Raw genomic sequence first — 7,652 nt, forward strand, 5'->3', positions numbered from 1 at the left:
CCAGAAAGAAATGCAGATGAATAACTTTCAGGGCGTCCAGGTGTTTAACACAGTCACAAGGACATTTTGGATGCTGGACAATGAGTTTGGGGAATATGATTGGCTGACTGTTTTCTGAGTGATCCAATAAAAATATAGCAGATTTCACTCAGAGAAACCAAATCCTGCAAGGTTTGGATGGTGGGTCCAGGTGGGCTGGGCTTGGTGACTGCTTTGTTGTGACATCACAAAGTTCCAGAAGTCCTGACGGCTGGTTTTAAGGCTCAGTTTCTGAATACAGGCTGTGTGCATTTCTCTGTGGACTGAGGCTTTGATACTTTCACAGTATTAATATAGAAGCTAGAGCTGATCTATAATCACACTACACATGGACACAGACCTTTACACTGGAGGAGCTTTACACACATGGATTATTTAAGTATCGGTAAATAACTCAACAGTAATATGAAACAATTATACTAATACTGAGTCAAAACAACTCTTTTCTTTTCGGGTAGTCTTCTACTTGTGGCTCCATGGTTCGGGAACCCATTATTGCGTTGCATCAAATGTGTCTCCATTTCCCACAGACTGTCCCTGCAGCAGCAAACACCTGGTACCTGCAAAAAAACCCAGATACAGTGAGACGTGGAGGGAGAAGACACAGTATACCTGCAGGCCTGCTGTCCCACATACAGCATCTCTCACTCTGAAAATCCAAACCTCTCACTTTTCATCCACACAGCCTCGGTCTCTCCCTCTGTAAAAATAGATCCTACCAAGTTTGGCCCTTTAGTGGTTAACCACACTGCAGCGGGCATCATCCCCTTTCAGTCAATGAGCAGAGAGACAGGTGTGTAGTGATACCGTACTGTAGTTGCTACTTGTACCTGCTAACGCCGGCGGTTGGCAGGATTTTGGAGAACTCGTCACCGTCATTTATAGCTACTGTGCTCGAGCATCAAAGCATTGCCTGCGTGACTGAACCTGGGCCCAGCGGTAAGAGGAGAAGGTGTGCATGTCTGGCACAGGCGGCCATGCTATCCTGGAGCTGCACTGTCTCCGCTGTCAGAATCAATCCACCTGGGTACAATATCACACCAGCCACACCGGATCTGAAGTCAGCCTCTGAATACCAGCCACTGATCGGCTGATATGTGTGTGTGACGTGCGCAGCACAGATGCTCAAAATGCATTAAGACAAAACAGTTTATTTTTTCTTTCTTTCACGGGGTGACTCACAGAGGAGTGAAGACAGGGCCCGGAGTCGAGCGCCCCTCCTTTCACACATTGTTGCCATTACAGTCGTGACACAGCGAGCAGATGAGGGAAATGAGGGTGTGTCTGACGCTCTTCTCTACGCAAACATGGACCCTGGATTCCCCTCAGTGACGGGGGATATTTGTGAGTATTGATGATCCACTTCCACCCGGGCCAGAGTGGGGTTTGGTGGTTTATCTGACTAAAGACCGAGAGGAGAGCGATCCAAGAGTGACACGCAGGGCGGAAATGCCTTCGCTGAATCTGAATCGTTCGCCTGCAGACCGTGTTGAGTGACACGCCGCTGCTTTAGGCCGGTCTGCAACAGCTGAGCTCGCCGTATCTGTCAAGTATGTGTGTGTGTGTGTGTGTGTCGCTGCACCTGTCATTGAACACAGGAAGCAGTATTAGTGGAACGCTGGCGTGTGAGTCAGAGCGGCGTCTGCTGAAAATGAACGCGGTTTGCCCTGCGTCCTCGTTTAAACCTCATAAATATATAGTGGGCCTTTGAATACTAATTGAGTCCATTAGTCTTGGGATGTGACATCAATAGGTTCTTTACATCGTCTTGGAATAATCAGTATTGATTGGTCCATGTCATGTAAACATTAATGAATCTGGCATGGCTGCATCTGCAGATTAGAGCTGAGAGCTTTGAATATTTAAATAATCTTTGACTTTAACTTGCACATTTTGCCATCTGGCATCAATGAATTGCATAGGTTTAAGAGTAGGAACATATTTGAGAAGGTTTCTGGATCCACATGAAAGGCCAAAAGTCCTAAACGTTTCACAAATAGGAACAATTTCCAGGCACATCTGAAACTCACTGAAGCTGTTTAGAGATCATTTCTGTTTCTATCTCTCTGGCATCTGTGACTGATCATACTGAAGTGGGAGGAGTTCATGTTGGGTAAGACTGGCAAAGAGGAAAGCAGTGCGAGCCCACGTCCACACATGCATGTTCATCTGACGTCTGCAGTGATGTCACACGTGTGGCTGTGAAGCTAAACTCTATATGTTAGCACACTTCTATGTGTTCTGTAGCTGTGAGGCCTGTGCTCTGGTCAGTGTAAGTGGGAGGAGCGTTCCTAATATGTGACACGCGTGTTCTCGGCGCGAACACGTGGAGATCACGCAGCTTCACCTCAGAAAGCCGCCGCTCGGCCCTGATGGAGTTCAAACGAGGATCTCGCTCTGAGGCAACAGCTCCGACCGGAGGGTGCAGAAATTTTATGATCAAGTCAACATTAATTTGGCTCAGTGTCTCTCTTTTCTTAGTATTTCGAGGCTTTGGTGACAATACTATGTGCAGAATGTTTCCCAGTTTCACAATGACTTTGCTTCCTGGAGGATTGTGCAGCAACAGCAGCCATTGGTCAGGAAATCCATCACTGCTCTTGCAAAACATCTCCGGACATTTGGCAACAGCGTGAAAGGAGAATGTGCAATTAAACAACCTACGCTGGAATGTTTCATTTGCGACTTAAGACTTCCTCACTGAGGTTTTATGTTTGCTTATCCTTTTTTCCCTCGTGACTCACACTAAAAAAAACAAATATTCCCCTCGATTTCCCAACACAAAAACACAGAGTATATAAACCGAATCAAAGCGAGGGAACCCACATGCTTTGCTTACGAGATGTTCAGTGCGTATGTGATGATGGGACGTGGGTCTGCTCATCGTCAGCTTTGCTCAAAGCTGCAGCCAGATCAGCTCCTTAGTGCAAGTTGCAGTTTTTGCAGCGCTGCGAATGTGCAGTTTGTTTTAACAAGAGCTGGGACTCCTCGTGTTCATGCATTCAGCGCTGCAGATATTTTGCACATCCAGCCACTAATCCTGACTTCCAAAAGCAAATTTCTGATACCATTAACTCTCCTTCGACAAGCCTCCAGTCCCGTGAGATGACGGAGAGAAACATGGATGTGTAGAGTCGGAAATCATGACTGTGCCAAGCAGCTTCTTCCTCTCTGAATCTGCACCTCGACAGCTTTCCACTAGTGTTCCCTGCTGTGGGAAGAAAACGCTGACGAAGCAGGAGAGAAGCGCACAGCTCTCCCTGAGGTGATGACAGGGGAATACCACACACACACACACACACACACACACACACACACACACACACACACACACACATGCACATAAACACCCCCAACATGCAGCGGACCGTCGCATCACTTCTGGAAAGCTTCATTCTCAGGCTGCAGGTGCCTTCCAGCAGAAACGTCCCCACAGACCAACACTGAGGGTCTGTGGAGAACCACAACACTCATTTATGACTAAATCTGGCAAGTTTCATCATGGATTCATGGGCAGTGAGAAATAGGAGTCCATGAGAGTGACAGACTCTGCAGCGCTGCAGTGGATCCATATTGAATCGCTGCTTTGAGGCTCGAGTTATGTTTCTCCAAAGATCCACATAAATGTCACGACAGGTGTGCAAAGAGAAAGGTGAGTCGCAGAGGAGCCGACACGTCTTCAGGCACCAAGGGTTTTTTATTTAAACGGCATTTTAAAATGAAAAAAAACTCAGTAGAGACGACCACAACAATCTCTGTCCTGACTTTCTCACCTGAAAATGCACATCACATGACCGTTCACGCACACTGGGCATGTGCAGGCCGGTGTAAACAGGAAGTAGATTGTCTCCCCTGCTGTTGATCAGTTGTAGCATTGACACAGAGAATGTAAGTGAACAGCAGCTGCTACAAAGACAACAAGGTAGTCCAGGCTGATGACAGCCAATCAGGAGAGGCCATGGGTGTCTATGTGATTGTTTCCAAAGGTCAATGATTTTTCAAAATAAAACAGGTCCAGCAGCGTTTCTGAAAGTCTCAGTTTTAGGCGACACCAGGAGTAAAGTGTTGTGAAAAGGACGTGTGGTGCTGATTGGTTGATCCAGCTCCTGCCAGAAACTAAGTGTCTCTTCAGACTCTCACGAGCCAACAGGAAGTCGCTCAGCCCGGCAAACGGCTCCCATGGCACAGTGTGTGACCTCATCAACTTTGACCTCTGACCCTCTCAGCCCTCAGGATGTGAAGTTTGCATGAGAGTGAACACATCAGCGAACACATGGCATCATGCGTTCACCACTTAACACATTATTATTGATGCTTAGCTGCAGTGATACCTGGTAAACAGGTGGGCGTGGTGAGTGCATCATCATCATCATCATCATCATCATCAGAGAGAGAAATGTAAGACACGTCTGCACCAGCAAATTAAGGGACTCATTTTCAGACTTGGCAGGAGAAAAGAGTCATGTGTCGCAGGAGAGTGGACCGGGCTGTGTGTTATCTCAGGATGGTGCAGCTTCGGTCCACGTCCTGGACCATTTAGAGAGAGACGGCAGCAAAGACTCTGAACTGATTTTTAATTGAACGTAGCTTTTGTTTCATCTCACAAAGCTCCCACTGTGCCATCTCCATCCACACTCTCGTTCTCCGAGCCCTCCTCCGGCCTATCAGAGGTCCAGGCTGCTCACAGAGCCAGAGGTCAGTGGTTAATGGCTCAATAATGTGTGGATTGTTGTGGTGGGGGTGGTGGTGGTGGTGGTGGTGGGGGCGAGCCAGCAGGAATGCAGCGATCGCTCTCTGATGAGGAGATACAAACAGGATCTTTGTGAGGATGGAGAAAGGAGGAGAGGAGGGAATGTTTTCTGAAGATTGTACCTAGGATGGTTTTATGAGTCCTGGTCCGGCTCCATTGTTCCAGTTCTTGTGGACTGGACGTTCTGCAGACGTCGGGTTACTGAGGTTCATTATGCAAGAGAGAAAAGTCTGTTTTCTTACTCTGGACCTGAGGATTGTTATCTTTCCCATTACCCAGACCTGTGAATCTGTGTGTCTCAGTGTGTGTGTGTGTGTGTGTGTGTGTGTAATATATACATAACAATAAGTGCAGGTCAGTCCGTGTCTAATGCTCTTTCCTGCACATCGCTCACAACGGAGGGTCAGGATGAGAGTGTGGGACTGAAGACTGAAGACTGCTGAGTGAGTGGTTTCCTTTACACCCTGAAGCTATATCTCCCCTTCTGTGTTTATCCTCCACACACACACACACACACACACACACACACACACACACACACACACACACACACACAGCTGACCAACCAAAACTCTGACTGTAATCTTCAAAGGTCATGAAGATATAAGACTTTTCTTCTGCAGGGCTTACACAGGCGTTTCTTCAAAGGCTTCTAAGAGCAATAGAAGTGTGTGTGTGCGTGTGTGCATGTGTGTGTGTGTGCATGTGTGTGTGTGTGTGAGGTGCTGATGTTTCCTCTCAGGGCCTGACTTCACACAGTGACCAGCAGACGTATGTAATGACTTCACTCGTCTGTAGACTGTTAGGAAAAGACACATCACAGTAAGTTGGACAACAAAGTGTTTCTGGGGCCGATAGGTGAGAACTGTACAGTGTAACACACAAAAATTTACTTAAAACGAAAAAACCTGGCTCTGAGTTAATCTTTTCCCTGGAAGCTACGGTTCAACACACACACACACACACACACACACACACACACACACACACACACACACACAGTGCATGAAAACTTAGGTCTGATTCCTTAGAAAATATTTTGCCAGGCTGTAACTCTGATGCTGAAAGAAAAAGAGAGGGGAGGGAGGGAGAGATGATGGGGGGTGGGGTTGGGGGTGGGGGGGCAAGTTGGACTTCCCCTAACTCCCGCTGAAAAGCAATGACACTCTTCTTCATGTGATTATTCTACTTATAACCACACTTGACTCACTGCGTCGCACATTCATAGCACATTTTGGCACGTCCCATGATGCACATTAACCATTAACTCTAAATCACATTTCCTAAGGTATGTCTGCGCCGCGATATAACTGCTCCTCTGTGACTGTGTGACCGGGGTGGTCATGAGTTATGATTTTACTGAGCTCTCTCTCCTCTCCAGCGCTGCACATTAACTACGCTGCTTCTCAAAACAGAGCTGGTATTCTTGTCTAAATTGTTTGGAGTGACTCGTGGATGAGCAGATAGGTATTTATCCTCGAGGGACTCCAAGGTATTTTCATGTTCATGTGTGTAAGTGTGTGAGAGTTAGTCACAGTCGGCTAATTAACAGTGTTATGTGGCGCAGTCATCGAGGCGGTGAATGGGGCGAATTAACGCAGCTTCAGTACATATCGGTCCGGAGGATGGCGCTCGCTCAGACCTCAGACATCCAGAAATTGTAAATTTAAGCCAAGAGTGTTGTTTACTCTCCGTGCTCCGACATTATGTCCAAACACATTTCCTCCAAACTCGGAGAACAGGAGAGGAATTGAGGGGGAAAAGTAACAGAAGATGCCACGAGCTGATTCAATCCACGGGGAAAATATAAAACTCCTCAGTGTTACCCTGCGACGGAGCAAACGCTCTGAGTGTAAATGTGACAGTTAGATGTGATTTGGACGGCAGGCTCCACAGAGAGACGTTGGGAAACAGCAGGAGACCACACAGCGAGGTCAAGAAAAATCCTGCCCAGATCAGTGAAGCAAGGAGAGAGATTTCAGAGGGGGTTTAGTGCAGTTAAAACTTTACTTATTATAGGAATCACACAGCGACAAGAAAACCGAAACTACCCGGGTTGTTTCTTTCACTAAAAAAACAGATAATGTGACGTTAGTGGAGGTCGAGTCAACGGGAGTTATCGCACCGCACTTCTCAGATAGAGCAGGTCTCGACCTTTATAAGACTGATTACAGAGACCCAACAGTTCCCCCCATAAGCAAACACCTGGAGACAGCGGTGAGGAAAAACCTCAGTTTAAGAGTTATTTCCTGTATCCAGTAGGTGGCGCTCTGACCACAACTTCATATTACCAAGCAGCTGTCATCAGTGTGGGTCATCAAGATGAAGTTTGGACAATGTATTTTACAGCTATAACAATTTCTTGTTTAATGTCAAAGCATCAAAATTCGTCGCGCCGTCAAGCTGTTTAACGAAAACTCACCATTTTCACAGTGAAGCATCATGAAGGTGTTATGCATTTGTTTGGGGCAGATTGGACAATTAATAATAGAGTTACAACAACTGCCTCTCACAAAGGGTTAGCACCACTTAATGACCCTTAAAAAGCTTCACAATTTATCTTTGCAAAAGTCTTAAGATTGTACTGACCAAATTTGAAGCGTGGCTAGCTGTTTCCCCTGTTTCTTGTCTTTATGCTAAGCTAAGCTAACTGTCTGCTGGCTGCAGCTGCATATTTTACAAACAGTTGTGAAAATAGAGGCTCCTCATCAAACTCAAAGAAAGTGAATAAGTTTATTTTCTGAAATGTCAAACTATCGCTTTAAGGTAAATTAGCGAGAGAAAAGTGGGCGGGGTGTGTGTCATTTCTTTGATAAGGAAGATATGAACACAGTTTAGCTCCAAGCTGGAGTTTGTAAGTTGT

General features: G+C 46.4%; 1 long non-coding RNA gene across 1 annotated transcript in view; it reads left to right on the forward strand.

Annotated features, from left to right (window-relative positions):
- Window positions 1-3,036: 3,036 nt before the first annotated feature.
- LOC130170460 (uncharacterized) overlaps window positions 3,037-7,652 on the forward strand; it is a 9,804-nt gene continuing 5,188 nt past the window's right edge. The window contains exon 1 of the long non-coding RNA XR_008827991.1: window positions 3,037-3,304. This is a non-coding gene — a long non-coding RNA (uncharacterized LOC130170460). The remainder of the gene's footprint in view (window positions 3,305-7,652) is intronic.

Source organism: Seriola aureovittata, chromosome 6, assembly GCF_021018895.1.
Source record: "Seriola aureovittata isolate HTS-2021-v1 ecotype China chromosome 6, ASM2101889v1, whole genome shotgun sequence".
Lineage (NCBI taxonomy): Eukaryota > Metazoa > Chordata > Actinopteri > Carangiformes > Carangidae > Seriola > Seriola aureovittata.